The sequence below is a fragment of the Hesperophylax consimilis genome, chromosome 22, assembly GCF_061612785.1.
Source record: "Hesperophylax consimilis isolate HC1 chromosome 22, BYU_Hcon_1.0, whole genome shotgun sequence".
In the NCBI taxonomy this organism is placed as follows: domain Eukaryota; kingdom Metazoa; phylum Arthropoda; class Insecta; order Trichoptera; family Limnephilidae; genus Hesperophylax; species Hesperophylax consimilis.
The window spans coordinates 14,720,664-14,745,601 of record NC_142857.1 but is presented as its reverse complement, the minus strand read 5'-3'; the positions used below and the strand labels follow the sequence as shown (position 1 = coordinate 14,745,601).

The following is a 24,938-nucleotide window of genomic DNA, read 5'->3' as shown; positions in this document are numbered from 1 at the left end:
CTCTTTCGTGAGGAGTAAAGTGGTTAGGTATTTTTCCTCTCTGCAATTATCTTGTTGAGAGGAAAGTTATATTTTAATATGATACCTTTAACCAAGTCAGTTCAATCTACCAAAACCATCTCCCGCAGTCCCGTTTATTTATTTTATAAATAATTATACAAATTTTCATATTGGGTTTGAAGTAAAATATCTTTGGTTTGAACATTTCCCAAAGGGTAACAAATATAGTTAGATATAATTATTTATGTTATTGTATTAGTGTATAATCATTTCTTGATGTTGGTATTTATTTCGTAGTTATATCTTGCATCTTTTTCCCGTAAATCCAGTCTGATGATATCACAATTAATCACATTTGAATCTGTTATCAGTGTTTGATAAGAAAGTCAAGGTGATATGCTGGGCTGTGATTGGTTGGAGACGGCGGCCATCATGGAATTCCATCCGGGGATAAGTGGAGGGGGTCCTACGTAAATACTGAGTAGCCTTCCTAGCCGTGGTCACTTCGTGGGTTGGTGTGTCCGAGGGAGGTGCTGGATGATTATTTTCAGATGTGTTTCAGGTTCTGCTATTATATTGCTATGTAATTATCTTGATTAATCACATATAATACATCATTTGATTGAGTTATTTTGATGTAAAGATTTCCAAATGTGTCGGCGACACGGTATCAAGCGGTTTCGGGGTTGAAGTGTTTTTGTGATTTTGGCGTAAATATGAATTCTCTTGAAATATTCTGGAGGTCTGGATACGTATGATACAATAATTTATTACAATATATTTTTTAGTAGTAATTTAGTATAAATCATTAGAAACACAGCATTTATTTTACTTTTTCATACAAAATAATAATTTCTACAGAACGTATCATAACTAAAAGTAATGGGAATCATTTTTTACAAGTCTTTAGGTAAAGTTAATTAACTTTCTCCGTATTCATAGCGGGTGATTGGGATGTCAAAACTGATTGAAATTGTAGGCGATTTTTTATTTATGGCTTTTCATTACCGGAATTACCTGCGACGTATCGTGGCTCGTAGAGAGACCACTAAGGTAATTCACCTGGGACCCGGGGCCATGTGAAATGACGCAACGTATTTTCTTTGATATTTCACGTAAAACGTATTAAAATTACAAATTTTTCTGATGCCGGTTTATAAGGATGCTAGTGCCAAACGATAAAAAAAAACTTAAAAAGTCTGATATTTTAATTCCAATTTTGAAAAAGACAATTAAAATCTGCCAAAATATGACATTATAGATATATAGATAGCTTGTGTGAATTTGTTCAAATAAACAGTTTCAATTTCGAAAATGAAACTTAAATTACAAGCAAATTTTAGCTTCAGAGTTCATTGAACCGTAGTTATAGACACACAACCGAAATTAGTATTTTAATATCTCATAAATATTTTGTATCTAGTCCTACACAGCTTGCTAGAAAGAAAACGATCGTGTTTTTTTTAGTTACAGTTTTATAAATATATGTAACTCTATATGAGCTTCTATGTTTAAAGCAAGATGAAATATAGCGCCATTCGGTTAGATAACAATGTGAGGTGGGTTAGAGAAGCGGTTGGAGGGAGAAATTTTTAACGAGGGTCTGAATAATTGCACAAAACAAGTCGTAGAAAAGAATCGTTCTCATGCTGCCGATATCATATGTGAACAGTTGTCCGACGCGTGTCTCTGGGTTTCTGACTGATTTATCGGTGGGAATGGGATTATGTATATCATTATCTCGGTGTCTGTTCTAATCCGTATTTTGTCATGATGTTATTAGATAAAACAGGTCAAAGACTCATCTGCGTGATGATAAAATTTAATCATTTCGAATGGTGTTTAAAACAGTAGACATTGTTGGACATCCACCAAAATAGTACCCACCTACACAAAAAAAAACTCGATTTTTGAACTACTGTTGGAAGACGAAACAGATGTCATAAGTTGAAATAACTGTAACTAGTAGAACTACAAATTTAAAACGTGTTGTATTTAATTAAAATATGTAGGCATTACAAGATTTCAATGGGAAGTTCTACAAAACATTATTAAAAATACTAGTTTCGGTTGTGATTTCATCCGTCTCTCTGTAACTCCGGCTCATTGAAATCTAGAACTTTGATTTGCTTTGAATTTAAGTGTCATTTTTAGAATTGGAAGTGTTTGTTTGGAGGATTCCGGTTAGCGATAAAGTACCTAGCTAAATATAAAATTATTTTAAATGCCATTTTCGATTTAAAAAAAAATATTTTTTTTATTTTTTATTAGTTACAATTTGCAAAGTTTGTACATGATGTAGGCATAAAGTATAATATAAGTATAAATTCATTTTTTTCCACAGTCCTCTTCACTAGTTTTTCCTGATCTCCATGTTTTTCTTTGGTTTTCCACGGCTACAAACACTAAAACCGATCATTTTTTTAAATATTATCTAGGTCCTCGTTTCCTAAATTTCAGTCTTAACCTTTGTTAATGCAGTTAAAATATGTAGGTATTAGGTAGGTATAAAAGTTATATAAATTTTATTTTGAAATCTTAACGTTAATAATGTTTACAGTACAACGGTATTAAATGGCACCTCCGTATAGAAACGACTTCCACAAAATTGAGAAAAATTTCTCACGGTAATGCCGAAAATATTATTTAACTTCAACATGGCGCAAGTTCTTCACGTAATTATAATTACATTGGACAATCTGCGTTATTAAAAATAATTGAAGTAACTTGCCTGCCACTTGCCGTTTTAACATCATTAAATAATACAAAGATTTAATAAACCGAGAGGATTAAGTAACATCTTTTGAAATTAACTTCTCGTTAAGTAAATAAAATGTGACTGGATTAAGTAAACACAATATGTTGATGGGATCCGGAATTAAATGTTCAAAGTTGCTTTTTTTTAAATTTCATAATATAATTGATCAACTGGTAGAATGCTTGAGTTTTCCAGTTGGGCAACTTTGAATAATTTAATTTACATACTGTGGTTGTTGTCATAAAATTTTATTGATTGAGCGTGGAGGAAGTCCTGTTTTAACTCGACCGTTTTGCATTTTGCTTCTATCTGTAAATTTGTATGTACGCTCCGTTTCCGTTTCAATATGGAGGCCGTTTTAATGGTTGAGTAAAGATTATTTTTTCAAACGTGAAATCGTCGTGTTTGTTTTGAATTTTTCATTCGCATTTTTTAAATATTGTGGTACCTATCAATTATTATAAAAAAAATATTGTCGGTTCCATGATAACTCAAAACAATGACAATTCAACACACCTTTAAAAAGTGATGTAAAGTTATTGAAAGCGATGAAAAAAACTAACCTATAATTCTAAACTACGTGACCTATTTTTTTATATAGTTTTTATTTCATTACTTTCATGACTTTATATCACTTTTTGTGTTGAATTGTCATTTTGATGAGTTATTACCGTCACGGTAATCTTATGATTTCACATAAATTTTTGGTTTGGATTTACTAAACACGTGAAAATTAGAAACATTCACACCACACAGTTCACTGCACTGCATGTTAGTATTATTTGATATGCTTTCTATTGTAGATTAACTTTTTGTATTTTGATTCATATTCTCAATTTGTTATTTCACATATCAATTTTTTTATGTTCGTGATATAAATAAGTAATCCGATAAGTAATATTATGGAAAAATACACAGTTTTTAATGCCATTAATTCAAAGTATCAAATGCCCAGAGTCAGTGAATCTATGGCATCCCTAATTAAAGTTATGTTATATGGTCGAAGGAAGAGAATGAGATGAGAAGAAGAAGGTTGGGAAGAAGTACCGGGCTGTTCAGATCTTGTCCCAACCACTATTACATATGACTAGAGACACCCATTCATAGCAACGATATTTTCGCGAATTAAAGCGATAAATGGCTTATAAATGGCTTGCACCAACATTCTAATCTGTTGATGACAGTAAATTTCTGGAAGGTGACAGCTAACAGCTTTTTCAAAGACAGCTTGTAGAGCAAGTGAGGGATGGAGTCACTGTACACATAATTCAGCTACTTTTACCTGTAAAAATTGTTCACAGAGAATTTGCTGAGGCAGCTCTGATGACTGTGTGGGCCCCTGTGAATAGTGTTGACGCAGAAAGATTTTTTAGTCGCTATAATCTTGTATTGACAGATCATAGAACGAACATGACTCACTCTACTGTAGAAACATATGCCATGTTGAGTTTCAATCAATAATACAATAAACATGTTTCAAGTGATTTTGCTAATTTAATTGTTTTTCCCCTCTTGCCGACTCCCGTTCCTTGACGTTATCCTATTTATTTATTTTATTTATTTATTTTTTCATGTTCTCCATGAAACGGTTATACACCAATATATCATGGAGAAGATTACATATTAAAAGGTTTACACAGGGAGTTTTACTATTTTGTCACATGTGTTATAAGATAGTTAGCTATAAACGCTATGATAACGCAAAATTAAAGCTATAAAAGCTATTTTTTTCAATAATTAATGCTACATTTCTTAAAAATTAAAGCTATGAATGGGTGTCTCTACATATTATGACTAATACCATTTAGATTTAAAAAAAATTAACAATCCATTCAATTTTAAAATTGATTTTCAAGTTCTGTGAAGATTCTATTCAAGTTCTGTTATTATATCAATTATTGGCCAGTTGTTTCACAAAACTGAACCAATAAAATAACTTGAATAAAACTCTCACGGAACCTGAAAAGCAACTTTGAAAAATTTGTGAATTATTCAAATTGTGAAAAACAACCCCACCTAGGCCTACGACTGTCTATCTCTCTCTTTGCGACGCACCGTACGTGACAAATCAAATTAACATCTTTATTTGCTACGTGCAATAGAAAAGTTACGTTTTCATGAAGATTAACAATGTTTTTTTTTATCTCTCGCGTCGTGCCAATTTCGGAAAAACTCAAAGCTTTGGTATCTATTTGATATCTTTCCATTACACCATTATCTCTTTATCATTTCATATAATTGCCATTCGTGTAATTTGACTTGTCATTTTATCGGAATAACACGACAAGATATAATTAAAAATATTGTAATAACGCGAAAACAATACAATTGCAATATCAATATAATATAATTCTTATCAGTAAAAACAAATTATTTTGATTGGGCAGTCCCGTAGATAAGTGGAAATTTTATAAGATTATGTTACAGGGCGACCTGAATAACGCCTTGCGGATGTGCCGCATTTTTCAAGATATCTAATTCATCTGCATGGTCATCTGTCTTTGCCATAAAAGCCCAGCATCCACTATTATATGATCATCTTATGAATTCTAATCTTGAAATACTTAGTTTATATAAAATGCATAACTATATTGATAGCCCATTCTTCTTGGAATGCTGACAAGTTGTGAAATAACACAAATTACTACTTTAGCACGACGGGATTTGAACCCGCCATCTCCGTACTCGTAGCCGAAGATCGTAACCACTCAACCACATACGTCAAACTACTCTAAACAAAGAACGCCATTATAAATTGAATTATTTTGACAGCAAATAGCCTATTGCAAGTAGCAGTGGGCAGAAGGCGAGCAATGCAAATAAATCTTACTTAATTTCAATTTAATAACAATTCGTCTCAAGAAATGTATTTTATAAGGACTACTCGAATTATTTATTTTATTAAGTCACTTTTCAATTAACTTCGAAATATACAGCACAGAATGCTGCATGATTTAATAATTCATACAAGATTTTCAGTGGCGTAGCTATGTATACGGGGATATAACAAAGAGTCATAAAATTCCTGAAATGTTTAACCACTACCTGAAGAAATAAAAAATGGACCCCTATTTCGAAAATAAAAACAAGTCAGGTTTTTTTACATAAACAGTAATTGTAAAAATAAACAACAAAATAAAAAAAAATATTAAAAAAATCGTGTGGAATTTTTGGTAACCTGCTGGGGCGTAAGACATTAGAATAAAAAATAAAATATTTTTTGTTCATTTTACGTTGCTAACTCTTCAATTGTTTCTGGAATAAAATAATATGTATAATAAAATATCATTTCATATGCTTGACAAATATATTGGTTTTAAATGAAATAAATACACTGTTTTTATGGTACCCTCCTATCGGAGGTTGGCCATTATCTAGACAATCTAGAGATTGGCCACAATTAGCTCAATACAGTTTAAACTGTTATATCGAAATAAAAAAGAACATTGTCATAATCTTTGATAATTAAATTAACATTTCAGAGCCCCAAAAAACATTCGAAGCTGATAGTATTAACAATATAGCAAAATGAAAATAGTTACGTCGGTATAGAAATATCAGAAAAAAAAATGTTCACAATGCAAATTTCACGACGCCAGAGTTGACCACTCGAGGGTTTTGTTCTCGGAACAAACACAAACGGATATTCTGCTTTTAAAACAAATTGTTTTTCAAAGATAATATCAGACTTTTGTGAATATCCGAAATACGAATGTATTCAACAGTTTAATAGTTTGAAGAATGTTTAGAATTTTACATAATTATTATACAATGCAAGTAGGTACCTACCTACCTACTACCTGTAATCTTAATCAATGAGTTTAAGCTTATAAAGGAGGTGAAATTCCTCTTATTAAGTGGAATTTAGCTGTATTCATGGTATGGTAATGCATGATTTATTATCCATGCTATATAATCTGCTCTGTGGGAGATTGCATCAGCGCCACAGTTCAAAGGTCGAATTCTTCGTGACTAGGAGTATTTTTAAAGTCAGACGTGGCTGCGTTCTGTTTGTTTATTTTATTAATTAATTGAATGGATGAGGAAGGGGTCATCCTCAATTATTTACAAACAATAATTGTTAATAGGATTTCATTGATGTTATTAACGTACGTGTTCCCAACCTTGCACATCTTCTTCTTGTCCTTACAACATTGGGGATGCTATATTCTCATAAAAGTAGGAACGATTACATTACTAAGAAGTGATCTTAAAAGTATGATCAAAAGAGTCAGATGAATATGTTACACGAAAGTGGATGAAACGAAGATCCACGGAAAAGACGGAGCGATTAGCAGGTGAGTTTATTAAAAAACGATCTGAAACTAGGAGAGTCAAGAAGAAGCACGAATAAGAGAAAAAATCCCAGAAGAAACAAGAAGAGCTACGAAGAAGTAAGAGAATACAAGAAGAGCTACAATGAGATAAGAAAAGCCAATAAGAGACAAGAATAACCAGAAAGAGCCAGGAAGAGGGAAGAACAAGGAAAACAAAGAAGAGAAAAATAAAGAAGACAAAAAGACAACAACGACGTTTAATCAATTCTTTTACTCCTGCCCGTCGATATGGGGTGGTACATATCATACCGCATCGTCTTGTATCGCCTAAAGTTTAAAGTCAAGAAAAATAAGGAAAATCCCAGAAAAAGCAAGAATAAGAAAGAAAATACAAGAAGAGCTAAGAGGAGACAAGAAGAGACAATAAGAGACGAGAATAACCAGGAAGAGCCAGGAAGAGGGAAGAACAAGGAAAAAAAAGAAGAGAAAAATAAATAAGACAAAAAGATAACAACGACGTTTAATCAATTCGTTTACTCCAGCCCATTGATATGGGGTGGCACATATCTTGTCGTCTTGTATCGCCTTAAGTTAAAATATTAAAACAAACAATATTTTAGATTCTTTCAGGTCGCATCTCTTCTCCATTCACAGTTATTTGTTTTAAATAATCATGCATATATAAACAATGTACACTCACTGTAAAGCTATGAGATATTTCAAGTTCATCATTCTTGTCGCCTTATAAGTATCTACAATGCTCTAAGTGTTCAGCGTTCTACCGAACATATTTCAGAGCTGGGATTTACTTGCATTCCGTCACGGAACCGTCAAGCATCCGTCAAACATCGGATCCAAACGTTCGCCCGTCAAATAATGATCCGTATCAATTCTGTCTGCCGAATCGCTCTCGTAGACTGGTGATAGTCCAATGTTTGATAGCGGAATGTTGTATTAATAATGTGCATGTCAAATACAAGTAGGAACAGATATTGACTGAATGCGGATGTAATGATAGTAACAACTTCACCAAATTAAATAAGATTTTTAGCGGAAATCGTGGGTGATTTTCTTTCAAATTGTTCTAAAATGTATTTTATTTTTTAAATTAGTGTAATTATTACCTTTTTCTTACCGTTCGTTTATTTGAAAATACGAGGGTTGCATAATCATTTCTTTCCTATCTAGAGCTAAAAAAATTGTAGGTTTTATTTTCAAATTGCTGGGATAACTTACTGCGCCCTATTTGGTTAATAGAATTTAGCTGCTCGGTCAAGGGGTAGAAATTTTAAATACATTAATTCCATTACATTATTAAATGATTAATGCATATCTTCAAAGCGAAAATTAACCCACTTCCCGACATACAATCGAGCCGAAAGTCAGCAGATAGACTCGTTGTCGATGACAATGCATTCTGACAACTTTTGGGGTCAATCACGTACACACACGAGGACATGTAGGCAATTATCCCACCAAACCAGTGAGAATATGGCATCCCCAATTGGGGCTGAAGGTAAGGAGAAGGTGGGGAAGCTGGCTATTACTACTACTACTAGATCTGGTCACCAAACACGACTAAAGCCATTTCAAGCAACTTTACAATTCTGAATGGTGGTGTTACACCGGGGCGATTCTGAGAGTATCTTTCAATCCGGAACGTACCACAAGTAAATTATATATTATTTTTAATTAATAAATTGTGAAACAACACAAATTATTCAAATTTAATTTACTTGTGCACTCAGGGATTTTAACACGCGACCTTCGGAGTGCTAGTCGAGAGCCTTACCCCATCACCACGGAAGCCGTCGAATATAGCTAAAGCCATTTCAAGCAATCTTTAGATTATGAATTATGATCGTTCACCAGGGCGATAATCATGGTATATTCAACAATGTTACGAGGTGCGTAAAATATCTAATTTTTACTATGAATTCTTTATGAAGCATATACTAAGTTTAAAACATAAATTAATAACTGACATCGGAATTTGAACCCGTAACCTGTGGCAGTTCTTTAAGCTACTCTGCCTGTGTTACCAGTATTATGTAGGTATATCTATGCGTAGTATATAGTCATATAAAAATTCTTAAAAATCAATAAATTCAAATTATTTTCGGCGCCGTTTGATAGTAAATTTAAATACATAATTCCCGATCCACGAAACATTCAAAACATTTAGACTGTGTTGCAAGCGTCTCGTAATCACTCGGCGCTGATGGTCCCGTTTGCAACATCGTTTAATATGATTTAGTATCACCGTTTAAATTAAATCGATAACGAATTCGAATCAATAACTTTAATCGGTCGCTCCACCCACGGCTTAAAAAATATATACGAGTACTCCATGAATTAGATTCCTCTAGGTTGCATGGGATACTCGACTTTCTAAACAGATATTTCAAATAAAATTAATCAGGTAAAATGACTTAGGTTCATATGGTTAATAGTGGCGTGCGTAGATCTATAACCATAGGCGTATTTTTATAGTAAAAGTATTTTTTTCTACTATTTTTAACGTCAACATCAAAATTCTGCGTTAATGCCAAATCACTATTTTGATTAATCTTTATAACGAATTGGTGTACATTATGAATACCAAAAAAATATGATTTAGATAAATTTAAGGCTTTCCTATCGCTTCGCTTGAGTAGAATACAAATAAAAAATAAATTGCTCAGTAAAAAATATAAGTAAATGCAAACTACTAAAAAAAATTTTTTTGTCGCATAAAGGAAACAACTTTAAAAAAAATACAGTATTATAGCTAAGATTATCTGTGACAGTTTCACTTGATTAACTTTTTTGCTTTCTTAGAAAATTATTTACAAAATAAATAAAAAAACAGTTTTTTTCTTGAATCGAACGTTTCTAGACTCCGTTTGTCAAGCGATTTCAACGCCTATTACCTTTGTCAAGCGATTTCAACGCCTATTACCTACGATATAAGGTTTACCCAGAATATGCACATTTTTTACTTGTAGCTTCCTCTTAAGGGTGTGGAAAAAGGGGGTGGTGTGGGTGGTTTTTCACAATCTCGTGAAGATAGTGACCTTCCTCTTATTTTGAAGAAAAAGTGTGCAAAATTCATCAAGCACGGAATAAAACTGTAGATTTGTATAAAAATCTAATTCACGTCGCTTACCACAGACATCCTTCTTTATACAAATAGGCAGATAAATATATGTTTGCATAATTTACTGTTAATATCATGTTGTTATGTTAACTATAAAATTTGCTTTTAATAAAATATATATTAACATAACATTACGTGTTATTTAATTTATTTTATGTGTATACCGCACAGCAGTCCCAACTGCCCCGATCCGTCAGGAGCAAGTGAGACTGTGGCATCCCCGATTTTCAATATGTTGTGAGTCTGGAGGTAGTCGGGAAGGGAAGGAGATGGAGAAGTACTTATTAAATATGGTCACTAAAAACCCTAAAGCCATTTTAAAAAACGTTTTAATTTCTGAATGGTGATCTTACAACAGGGCGATACTGAGAGTATCTGCCACTCATATAGTTGGTTAATTTAATGATTTCTGCAGAAAACAGCATCCTACTATCATATTTGCATTTATACTTTAATCCAGATAATAATAATAATTACAATAGCAAGCAAGGTGCAGAATTCCATGCAGTTATCAATCCGCCTTTTGTTTCTCTCTGTAATGTTTTGCTCTATTTTCACCCGCGTCCAGAAATATCAAACACAACTGAGATTACAATAATAAGCCTTCGAGATTAAACACTGGTACAGAGACGGACTGCTCGGCAATTTCCCAGTCAACCAATTGAAGTTTATTATTTCATTTCATTCATTTCAAGTTCATTTGATACAGAAAAAAATAAAAGTAACATATTTGGCCAATTAATGTGTTACAATATTGGATATGTGCAAAAGATATGTAATAAAATGAAAAGTTCAACGTACGTCATGGATAAAGGCGTGAAACATTATGGACTGGTCAACATTAGTTTCTAAATAGGCAGTGCCTTTTCTATGAAACTTACTTGAAACAAATCATTTATAAATATAATTTATACTCCTTTTAGATGCGAATTATTACACTAATTTCGCAGATAGTTCCTAAAATATTAGTTACTGTAGTTAAGGCGATGCACTACGTCGTGTAATATTTTAAATTGAGCCGCTATCAATAACAACCCTTACGTAGATGGCGATAAGGTTTAAATTCCCGCTTAACACCCTCCCCCTGTTTTGATTTGTGCAAGAAAAAAACATGGCCAAAAAGTGCCTTTTATTTTATTTTGTGGATTTTTTTTCGATCATTTTATAAATAACTTAATTTGCCACATTATACAGTAAAATCATAACCAAAAATGGGTTTGTAAGTAGGAGATTTTGAACTTTAAAGCAGTTTTCATAGGCCTTAAACATAATTTTTTTCTGGGCTTAAAGACTTATCTAAAAAATTCTCGATTGTTTCAAAGGCCAAGATGTATTCTACTTGCAGTATTTAATTAAAGCATCTGAAAAATTTCTAGGCGACCAAATTTTCAAACCAAAAACACATGATTTTGCATAACTACATATGGCATCGCCTTAAGCCTCATTCAGAATAAAAGTCTTTTGACACGATGTAGAAATTTTGCAATTTTTCCAAGCGATATTGGTTAGGTTAGGTTACTAACGGCGTTTGTATGGTTAAAACGGTCTTAAACTAGGCTCAAGGCCTGCTTTACCACACCAACGTTGAACCGGCGTGTAAGAATCTAATTAGTAAGACGGAGTCTTTAAAAACTTTGCAAAGCAAAAAGGGATAAGTTTCAAATAAACCCGGGCAATTTTAGTCGTTTGTTGGCCACTGATCAGGATAATATCGTATTGCACCCAGCACTGTGCAGCGAACACCGGGCAGCCAGCGGGTACACAGGGTAATGGATATTCACAATGAAAAGCCCATACGGGCTTAATGGTAATAACAGCGTATCATTGGACGTTGGAGCTGGGCGGCGCAATGAGCAACGAGCGGGAGTAGGTTTAATTCTCGGCAGGTTTATTTTAATGGAGTGTCTTTATCGCTGAGTGAGATTAATTTTTAAACTATAATATAGTGAACATTCCCCTTACGAATAAACGAGTTTTAAATTTTACACAATCATTATACACGGTAAACAGTTGTTTATCAGCTTTATGTAAGCCCTTAGGAGTTTTCTTTCCTGTTTGTGTGTGGAACTACTTTTAGGTTATTTATTAGTTATCTTTAACGCAGGTTATTAATAAACTAATAATTTGGGTTATGTGTCTGTCTGTAACTCTGGTTCGATGAACTCTAGAACTCTTTGAATTTTGTGAAGACTTTCAACATTGGAACTGATTGTTAAGACGGTACGGTAAGGAAGGTACCTACCTCTAATCAGATTTGATTTTTTTAAATTAATTTATAATAATAATTCTTGAATAAAATGTGAATTTCTTTTGTTTAAATTTTTGACAAATGTCGTGATTTTTATTTGTGAGGAATTTTTCGAAGAGCTCTTTCAGGATCGAACGGAGAAATTCCTGATGCTCTGAATCCGGCGGTGTCTTAGAGTCTATTGATTTAAGTGACCAAGCATCATGGGAACTTAACAATTTGGCAGTACTCCCTTATTTCTCAACCTCCATTAGATTATTGGTTTTCACTGTATTGTGCTCTTAGGTATATAAAATTTTCACTAGCACTTCTAAAGGAAATATCGTTCCCCAGAAACGGCCTTTTTACTAAATATTTTCAGCTTCACGAATTCTACAATTATAATATCCTGTGCTTTTTCACGGTAATAAGATTCTTCATCGAAAGCTGTTAGTGAAAAATTGAAAGTCAATATTTCTAACAGTGTTATTTACATTTTCTAACGTAAGTAGGTTCGAATATGATCAATCTCTTCCCAAAAAGAAAAAAAAACTAAACTGATATTGTAGTTTTGTGTAATAGAAATAGTAATCTTGCAATTAACTATCTAAAAATAAACAGTGCGCCATTTACCGTAGATTCAGACAAAGAGGATGCCACACAACTTTGTCCTTGGATATACTTGTACTTTGCTTTAGCCACATTCATACAAAATTTAAATATTTTTGACATAACTCAAGTCCCTTATTTTTCCATTCACTTGGCGTCACACGTTCTCCTAACACATGTTTCTCCGTGCATTCAATACTCGTGTCCAAACCATCCATATCCTATTCTTAATCTAGTTCACTACTCTTTCATCGGCCTTGCATTTTTATCGTATTTCCTGATACGTAATTCGGTCACGGATGGTTATATCGCACAGCTGCACAGAGATTAAAAATAATTTGAAATACAACTGTAATAGAGTTATTTTTGAGTAGGAACCTATTTTAGAGGATTGTGATTATCGCCAATTTAAATGGGTTGTTGGCTGAATGATTCTGTGGTTCTCTAATCCGCAGAATCCAAGGTGAAGTGATTACTCTCGGTGTGCAAAAATGAGGATTCAGATATCTTCAATTTAGTTTTTATTTTAACAAAACTCACGTTACAATAATTTTATGAACAAAACAGATCGCGTACGTTAGAGGAGATTTAGGGCTAAACCGGCGGCTAGACCACTGGAGATAGAATGAATCATTTGCCGCGCGAGGTATCGCGCGCAGGTTCAAAGTGATACCAGCCACACAAGATTGTGGGTAAAAGTAATGTTGTTATTATTTTCGGGAAATGAAAAACTCCCTATAACTTACCCTACACTATTAAAAAATACTTACATACACCACTTCAGGATAGGCTACAGAAATTATAGAGTTTTGGCCTCCTTGATGAAGCCATTTTCGCTCCGAGAAAACTTCCCTCTAGATTCTCCAGGTAGACCAGTAGTGTCCATAAAAACCATGACTTGGTCTTCCTAAAGTTACACTACCATATGGTCTGTCTACACCCATCAAATAAAAACCAATACATTATTTAAAATTGGCCATTCAGCCAATTCCAGTTACATCTGGAATGCCAACAACAATAAGACTGTCTCATCGTTTTGCGTAAAGTATATTTACAATTGTTATTACTTTTAATACATTGTCCAAAATGCAATTGGCTTAAGACAGTTTGACACAAAATCAAATTGCTTTTCACAAGTCGATCTTTCTGTCAATCTTTGCGTTACCTTATTTAGTGGTGGCGAATATAATGCTGCAAAAGATACTAATAGGCCACTTGCAAGGATTTTCTAATGACTTGGAAAAAAATGAGTGGATAGATTTCTCTACTAAGATTACGAAAATGTTACTCAAAAAATTTTGAAATGTATAGTTTTTTTTAAATAAAATAAATAAATCTGTTATTTTTGGCTTGTGACGTCACCACTTGAAAATGTTCCGTCTCCAATATTATTGAATTAATTTTTGTAAAATTCCACACTGATTATTTTTTTTATATGGCAACACCTTGATTTCCGGCGACTTGTGAATTTGAATATTGACACTTGTTTGGGGTTTGGCTGTTTGTATTGTAGTCCGCTAACTTTGTTGAGAAATTAAGCATATATTATTTGGAAATGATTGAAGTAGGTTTTGTTCAGGGTCAGTCTGACAATTTGCCGAACATAGATTCATTTATGATGGCTACTTTTCTAAGTAATAATATGAATTTCATTGGAAGCGAAATTAGAAATGTCAAAACAAAAAGGTTAGTATTTTTTCTGTATCTTCTAATATACGAATATTATGTTATATATTTTGACAACATTTAATATGTACTTATATATTATGTTTCCATCAATTATTATTATTAAGACAATTGTTAACATTCAGTTATATGCAACTGTCTTTTGTTTTCAACGTGTTATTATTATATATTTTAAAGGTCTGCACGTGAAAGTTATGGTGATAATGCTATCGGGTATGTGCAGGTAAAAAGAGAAGGTCCTATCTGCACAGTGAAAGCAAAAATAACCCCCGAGCACCGTGTCCGCCAAAAAGCATACTCTGTTGTACTTTTGTGTGATGAGATGGAAGATGAAATACAAGTCTTAGAATGTCAAGACTGTGCAGCTTCTAGAGGTTAGTTGAACTGTATGTCGCTATATTGTAAAATATGTTTCTCTCCTCTAACCTCTACACTCTTCTACCCTATGGAGATGTGGGGAAGAGCAAACTCTTGTGTGATGTAACAAACACAGAATCATTGCGAGGGTCTCTGCCAGCTACCTGTTGACAAATAATTTATATTTGGAACATTTTGCTTTCAGGTGGCTGTAAACATGCACTGGCATTTCTAACATGGCTCCATAGGAGAAGTGAAGAACCAGCGTCGACATCTGTCGACTGTTATTGGAGAAAATCAAAGTTATCGTGTGTCGGAACCTCCCAAAAGTTCATTCTGGCATCCCAAGTTGGCAAGAACGCAGTAAAAAGCGTGGAAAAAGGTAATGGAGATTTCCTGGCAGCAGTACTCCAAAGGAGTCTTAAGGAGGGGCTTCGATGCCAACTGACTCAACTTTACATGGATCCGAAGCCCACCGACTGTTTGTCCATGCACAGGATGATTTCTGCTTTTAAGAAAACACGAAACCTGCACAATACAAGTGCTACAGATTTCATCAATTTTATTACATGTGATCTAAATATTCCTCCAAATATCTTCGAGGAAGTTTTTTCATTAACAAGAAAGCAGGCTAACTGCCCGTTATGGTACGAAATGCGATATGGCAGAATTACTGCATCCAAACTATACGAGGCAGCTAACTGCAAAACATTGGATGGAACATTGACTGAAGTCATCTTAGGGGCAGCCAAGATTCCAGACACAAAGGCTATGCAACGAGGTCGGCTTTTAGAACCTTTGGTGTTAAAGGTACTAGCAAACCAACTGGGACACAAATATAAAGAATGTGGTTTCAAAATCAGTTGCAAATTACCAATTATCGGTGGCTCCCCGGATGCAGTCACTGATGATTATATTGTTGAGGTCAAGTGTCCAGTCAAACATAGTACAATGAAAAATTACTTTTTTGAGGGTGTTGTTGCCAGAAAGTATTATGCACAAATGCAAATACAAATGTTTGTACTGAACAAATTCAAGGGAGTGTTTTGTGTTGCTGAACCCAACTTTGAATCATCTGGCAAAATAAATGTTTTCCACATCGATTACGATGAAGAATTCTGTGTCGAAGCTATTAATAAAGCCATGCTGTTTTGGTCCAGAGCTATATTTCCTGTACTTAAAAAAAATGTATAGGTATACATTATTTGAAATAAATCACGTATTTACTGCACTACACTCGCTTCTTTATTCATAATAATACATGATTATATTGATTATGTACAATAGCATCATATTATTTTCATCCCATCCACCATAGTATAATATGTATTTGTATAAAGTGACAGAAAAACAAAAACAAAAAGTTTACATAAGACATATTTTTACATTTATACCTAGTATTTATTTGATAATACGTACACATGTTATTGTATTATCGCATAGATTTTTTTTGTATTTATTATTGGAAGTAAGAAAATGATTACAAAGTGGAAATTCTAACACAAATAGAAATGTATTAAAAAGTGGAACATGATCACTTTGCTACAACACAACTGTATTTATATAAACTTGATGTAAAAGTAAGGCGTAATGAATGAATAGCAATCAATCCACTCTCAGTAAAATATTGGAAGCATTATTATAGTCAGTACTTGCACTGACTGGTAACGCTGGCCGCTAGATGGCGCTAGTGTAGCATGTTGCATTTCTTCGGGACAATACAAACCTAATGGCGGGCTTTAATATTCTTTTTACGTGTGAGCATAAGAACAGTAAGGTCGTATGTAGGTTACTAAATATTTTATTTTCGACTTATATAATTTATTAACGTAAAATACAGAAAACATTTCAAATAACATGCATTAAAAAAAACCAACCCACAGAAGTCACGGGGCTAGGAGGCGCTAGTATAGCATAATCAGAATGTATGGTAAATGTAAGAAGTTGAAGGTGTTATACATAAATTATTCTACAGTATTTGATATTATCCCTTTTGGTGGCTTCATTGCCTATAAACTCTAAGTAAAAGCTCCAACATATGTTTTTATAAAAAACACATACTGGCGCTATAATTACATAATATTATACACTTTAGACTTATTCTATATACATTACATGAAGGATAAACAAAATTACACTGGTACATATTATGAATATTTATATTCAAGTTAAAGTTTATATGATAATGAAGCGCACATAACATTTTAAACTAAACATTAGCGTAGAGCACAAAACACTAAAAGACTAATAATATTAATAAGACTAATATGATCAAATTATTGGTTTTTGTAGATTTATGAGTCCACATGCAATCATAACAATATGGTCAACTTGTTGAGTCAAATGGAAGTCTATACAAGAATGTGGCTTTAGAATATTATACTCTCTGAGCCGGCTTATTACACGTTCAACGTGTATACGCAGGGCTGCTATTTGCTTGGATAACTTCACCTCTCTTTTAGTGCTATTTACACCTGTAACAACACTTGGTGGACGCACAAGTTGACAATGTTTGCCTTCTAAAATAGTAGCTAGTTGCTTAAAACCTCTATCTGCCATTACCGACATGCCTTCAGACAAGTTGTCCAAGAAGCCGCACTTTTCCACAATCATCATATCTGTAGTACGTCCACCAAAGCCCTTTGAAATGAAGTTAATAAAGCCATCAGGAGTGATTGATATTAGGTACTTGAGTGTATTGCATTTTTTATATTCTGACCAAGTTAGTGCCTGCTGCAGTGGATTTGATGGCTTCTCTATCTGAATTTCAAAACAGTCTATGATTGATACGACATGTTTGTATCTTGCTCTGAATGGAATTGGTAGTAAGGCTTCTATTGCTTCTGACTTAGGCCAAAATACCAGTTCTGCAAGATGACGAGATAACTTCGGTAAACTTTGCTTAAAGATTCTTGAAGCTTGAGCCTCAGAAAGGCCAAATTCATCACCTAAAATGCTGAAACTAGAGTTTAATTTAATTTTTTTTAAAACGATTAAAACATTTAAAATGTTTATATTTTCAAGGAGTGCTAGGGTTTTAACAATCCAATAAAAATCTTTAAGGATTCCTAAATACAGCTTTGGTTTGTTTTCAATATGCTGCAGAGTTAATTTCAATGACAGACTTTTGAAATCACTATTTGAACTACTATCAACGTACGAATCTGACGTAGCTTGTTGGGAGTATTCTGAACCAGATGCCGATTCCGAGGCAGAACTGTCTGGCTGAAGAGTGACATGCTTTAGTTGTACATTCTTGGTATTTTTATTATGCTTCACAGGAGAAGTACTTACGTCACGAGTAGTTAAACACTCGATTGGACCCCTACTGTGTTCTTTTCCTGTATTTGTCAATTTACTTTTGAATTTCTTTTTCAAATTGCATTGAATGGCTTTCGAATCAGTTGCGTTCTCAACTATCAACATGTGAAAGTTTTCTTCGGAGCTTGATGTATCTTGTGGTCCATCCACATGTTGTTGAAGTATTTGGAGTCCAGAGCATTGAGGCTTCTCGAGAGGAAACGACACTTCCAGTTCAACGTAGTCTTGAGGTTGATTGATGATCTGTTGTGGCACAGACTCATCCACATCAGACAGGCAAGGAGACATTGGCTCGAGACTTGCAACAAACACTTCACCGCCTTTAGATGAGCTTGGATGCTGATCCACCACATTGAGTAGATCTCGCCCATCAGCTCCAATTTGACATTCAAATTTATGAGGAATGGTTCCTTTTTTTAAAAGCACCCTTTTACTTAGATGTTGGGGCCATTTCCGAGCATCCACGCTTAACTGAAAATAAAAATACAACTTATCAAGAGACATTGTATTTATTCAATACAAACTTAACAATGCAAATATAATAAGTATCTTCATTTGAGAATAGCCTGCAAAAGTGTAACAATATTGTAATGTGTGTAGGCTTGTTGTCACTAGGTAATAGACCCACCTACTCAACCTACTGTACTGAACAGCAAACTATTCGTGAAGCATGCAACAAAGAAAAATATGTATTTTTTAAATATTGTGTTCAAACAATAATATTGTAAAAAATATACTTACATTAAAATGATCTTCACAGACATATCGTACGGTTTTATTTGACAGTTCACCCAATTGACTGGACCTATGAATTGCAATACACCATTGTTTTCTAATTGCTGAAATTCGCGGTACAACGAAAAATCTTTTTTCCTTAGTAGTCGCCGAAGTATTTGGGCACAAAGGAACCATACAATATTTATAATTATTTTTACGATCTCGGATCCTACGGTTACTACACGAATCCATGTTTAATTAAATAACAAAACAGTAACAAAACGCAGCGTTAGAATTGGAAGTACTTCGTTTTGACATGACAGATATTATTCAGAAGTGACAGATGTTATGATGTGAAAATCGCACAGATTATCCTTCCGTGGCGGCTGTCTTAGAAGTATAATGGTGATGGTCCTGATTTTAACAAAATCAAATTTAATAATATATTATTATGAGTTTATGAGTACAAGAATAATTTAAATCGCAACATTTGGATAGTATCAAACAAGAGGTACAATATCAAGTTATATGTTATATAACTAGAATGTGCAGCTGTTAAAAATAGTCTCATTGCAAAAACAAAAACCAACCTTGGTACATATAGAATATATAGGTACTTCGACCAACTAAATATATTTTATGAGAACCTTCTTTATACTTGTTTATATATTTCATATTGTTGATAAACCTTCCCCTTTAATTCATTTAATTTTATGTACATTAGGTTTTATTGTAAAATATTTGGATTAAGTGACTGAACATTATAATCGTATATATTCATCAATCCTATAATATTGTGTATAAGTATATTTATATTATATGTCATCTCATTTAATATGGCAGACTGAGATTGCAATATCCTCCCAGTACTGCTGGAATAAAACTTTAAATAAATTAATAAGGATTAATGATCAATAAGAAGGTTCAAGGAAAAAAATATTTATGAGATGTAATATTTTTGGTATGCCTCGTTATTCTCCTCTGCCATTCGTGTGAAATGCGTCGTTTTTTTTTTAAATGTTTTTGGGCTATGTAATTATTTTGTTTTCGCACCCATAAATTATGTTCCGTCTTTCCGGTTTATGAAAAAATGGTCCGATTTTTCGGATTAAAATTTTCAAAAAATCGCCATGGTTTCAAAAATACGATTAAAAAAAAAAAAAAAATACAGAATGTCTTAGAATATTTGCCTAAACCGGAAAATAAAATAAAAAAATGGGATGCAAGAGGCCTATTGTATTACGATGTCGATCAATATCGGTAAACCTCCTTGGATACGTGTGTTGGAATATTATAACATTCCAAAATTTCATTCCAGTATTGATATAGTTAATAATATTATCAGAAAGGTTATATAATACATGTGAATTATGCACGGAGAAAACTTACTGATATAAAATATTGCTAGTTATTCCTGTTAAAACGCAACTGGAGGCCTTTAAGAGGAAGCTACAAGCCAAAAATGTGTATATAATTGGTATGCCTTATATCGTCACAAATATAGGTAATAGGCATTAAAATCGCTTGAAAAACGGATTGGATTTTAAATTTATTTTGTAAACAATTTTATAAGAAAGCAAAAAAATTTTATCAAGAGAAACTGTCATAGATAATCTAAACTATAATATTGGTTTTTTTATTGTTTTATTTTATGAGTTCATACATAACTATTGAAAATATATTTTTTTTAGTAGTGTACATTTATATATTTTATTGAGTAATTCATTTTTTTAATCGTATTATAACTCAAGGGAAATGATTTGAAAACTTTCAATTTATCTAAAGCATATTTTTTTGTATCATAATGTATATCTATTCATAAAGACTAATCGAAAATAGGGATTTAGAATTACTTCGCCTTAACGAATAATAATAATAAGTGAATATTATTTTTTTTGTAACAAATAGATATAATGAAATCCTAACTGGGATCTCCCATGCTGAGGATTTCATTTACATATTATGTATAATTTAATTATAAGAAAATTAATATTACATCAAAGTTACATATGAATTTAATTATGAACATATATCATGTAGTATAATTTGTTTTTTTTTAATGATTTTAAAATAAATAGATAATGTTTCTTGGTATAGTTCAGTTGATTCTGTTTTAGTCTGTGTTTGATCTCAGTAAATATTCTATTTCAGGTCTCCCTATGTTAAGTATCCAGCTTTTTATTTGAGGTTTAAATGTTAGTGTTGAGGTTTTTGAATGAGAGTAGTATTTTACTGTAGATTTTAATACTATGATATAAGAAGCTTTTTTGCCCAAAAGTTGTATTACTAGTTATTTGTTGGATAAGTTTTTGACCATGAGATCTAGTATTTCTATTGTATGTGTTTGTTGTTATTTCTTGGGTTTTGTACTTATGAATGTAATTGAGTATAGTTTTAGAATATAGTTGTTTAATTGACATGATGTTAATGAATTGTCAGGTTTCCTAACAAACTGTCGGTAAAACATAAATATGTTATGGGGATGTCGGAATACGTGTTTATAAAAATCCTGATTTTTTTGCATTCCGTCATTATATTCGATAAGCGCAGCTGCGTGAACACGCGTTTAGATATATTCTGAATGTACTGATAGTTTGTTAGGAAATGGCGTGCCGTCACGTTTTTAACAAGATTTTAATAAATCAGCCGTAGTCATCTGGGACCACAGAGCACGTAAGAGGGTCAGAACATGATCAATTAATATTGTTGGTGGAAAAAAGCATACTATAGTATAAAGGGTTCCATGATAACTCATCTTTTAAAAAGTGATATAAAGTCATTAGAAACGATGAAAAAAACTTTTTTTTAACCTAACCAAACCTAACATAACCTACACCCAGTTAATAAAGTTTTTGTTTCATCACTTTTCATGACTTTATATAACTTTTTAAAGATTGATGAATTATCATTGTGATGATTTATCCGGTAACCAGTATAAAGGTATTTCCATAAATAGTAATAAGTAATAACATAGATCACTGTAGAAATGTATTATAAACTTGTACAGCGCCCTTGAGGCGATTTTGCACAAAAACGGCGCTATACAAGTCATCCAATTATTGTTATTATTATTATTATTATATTTTGATCGCTGAGCAAAGTCAGACTGTGTACTGTGCATTACATTATCATCTGCCGCTGATTGTTGTGACCAACAAAAGTTCTTTACAAAGTTCAGGGAAAAAACACGTTAATCAGAAATATGCGGATTCAAAACATATATTTTAATGGGTTATTTTTGTTATTCTTAGGGTCGGTAGGCAATGATTTTCTGTCTTTACGGACCGAAAACTACTGGTATTAGGACAAAATTATACGTAAGCTTTGTTTAGACTCGTCCAGATTCCATAAAGTTGTCTCTTTGGTCTCACAAGTTATCCCATCATATTATTGTGATTGCAGTAATCTGAAAGAATACAGCAATAGCGTAGAGATGATATTACAGGAAAATCATATCGGAAAAAAACATCAGTGATTGTCTATGGTATCAATGATAGATAGAGTAGTTTTTCTAAATATGGTAGATACTCTCAATATCGCCCTGATGAAAGGCCGTCATTCAGAATCGAAACGTTGTTAGAAATGGCTTTACTCGTGTTTAGTGACCAAATCAAAAAAAATTACCAAAACGCCTTTTGCATCTAATCCTAGAAAACACTTCCTTGCAAATAGAGTAGTGGATGCTTGGAACAAACTCCCACAACATGTCATCGATGCAACAAATATAAATCAATTCAAAGCTCTATTGGATTCACATTTGGAGAGAAGAAAGGACTTAGTTCAAACTTAAAACAACTCAATTACTGTCAAACTTGTTGTGAAATCAAATATGAGCGCATCAGCAGAATGCTGCCTGCTCATTACATAATAATAATAATAGAGTCTCAAATAGTCATGTACTTCTAAAACTCCCCCTCCCTCTTCCCGACCCCTTTACCTGTTCACTCCATTTAGCCTCTCAACTTACACCCCAACTGGGGATGACATAGTTCCACTGGCTCCGGGCAGTTGGCACTAGAAAAACTTAAAAAGTAGAATGATCTTAACGAAAATACCCCTAATTCCTCCTTACTCTAATGCTCCTTATATTAAGGTAGTGGGTTGATTGTCATTATTATAGCTAATAACTTTCGTATTAACTGACTTTTTTTGACAGAATCCATTCTTTACCGGTATTTGTGATTGCGATAACCCAAATCCGATCCACATATTATTTAAATAAAGTAATTGAGATTATACGTCTGTCCATGAAGCAACATGTCAAAATCAAACGTCAAAGTACCAACCCGATACCTCACATTTTCCAGAACAAGCGTGGGCGGGTACCGGTGTAGTATTAATTTGTTTTAAATTCTCTGTTCAGATGTTGCGCAAACAGGCGCACACTGCGTACCTTCTGCGCAGCGCAGCTCCATGTTATCCAACACTGAAATAATAATAATAATACTCCGGCTGTGTGAAAAAGACATGTTATGTCATCTAGCCACGCGGGGGACCTGGCAAGATGGCGCCCGTCTGATAGATCCCGCTAAAAATGTTTGGGCCAATGTCAAACTTGATGTTTCTCTCAACATAATTAAATGTTTTTTCACTGCAACGTGTAGTCACATAGTCTTGACTCATTATATTATGCAGACATGGAATGATATACCACAAAGCACAATACTACAGATATTACATGCAGGGGCGAAATGGATGTATATATACAGATATATTGGTACCTGGTACCCATTTTAAAAGTGCGTTGCTGCACATATTTTCCATTCTTTTGTCCAGATATTTTCAATGCGCCGCAGGATAAGTTTTTCGTTACGTTTAAATGCATACATTAATTCAATATCACCTCTCAATAGATATGAGGTTGTTTATATTTCCTACTATGAGTGTAATTTTCATGCAACATATTGCAGCCCAGCTTAACGTTTTGCTTCATCTCGAATTTGATAATTTGAATCATCTCGAATGTGATCAGGTTTTTTGGTCTTGATTCAGAATTAAGTATGTTGTATTAACCACATATTTGTTGTCTTACAAGAAAATATATTCATTCAAAACAACATATTTATATTTCTTTAGTTATGTATTTTAATAATTTCGCTTACAACTACTCTAACGCCGTGTTTGTTCAACACAAACTGAAACATGAGATTTCCATGGACTTATTCAATACATCTTGCTTAACCAGTCCGCCCCTGATCTGATGAGGCATAATAATATTTTCACCGGCGTAGAGTTTTTATAAAGGTTCTTATTGATGCTGTAATACACAAAAAAGTAAATTTTCAAACAATGTAATGTTCAATAATTTTTTAATCAAATGCGTTCTGGAAAATCGTATTGTTCGTCAAAAAGGTTGATATCATCAGATCTGTAAACATCAAAGACTCTCGAATCAATCCATTATGAACACATACAATGTATAAATTCATTATAACGCATTGTCATTAGTCCATCATATTATTATTTCATATGTATACGTTTCTCCTGATATTTTACCTTTTTTTTTCTTCTCTTCTAATTAACATTACATCGGTACTTTTCACATTTTTTTATAATCAAAACTTTTTGGTTATTTGAAACTTTTTAGTTTTTATACTTAATTCTTGTTACTTTATAATTTTTTTACGTTGTTTTACTTTCAATATACATACTTATGTTAACCTTTACATACCTGAAGGTGAAAATCACAGCACCCAAAGGGGGGTCACTATGATCGCCATGTGTCTCTTTACGATTGATTTTTTATCTGCGACTGTAACACAATTGTGTGATTCCAAAAGTCAAGACCATGGATCAGCTGAAACAAACGTGTGTGATCGAGCGACACCAGAGGTTCAAATGAAATTG

General features: G+C 33.1%; 1 protein-coding gene across 1 annotated transcript in view; it reads left to right on the top strand.

The window, feature by feature from the left end:
* Positions 1-24,938, top strand: part of pigs (GAS2-like protein pickled eggs) — a 379,701-nt gene that overhangs the window by 44,933 nt on the left and 309,830 nt on the right. The gene's annotated exons all lie outside the window — the stretch shown is intronic.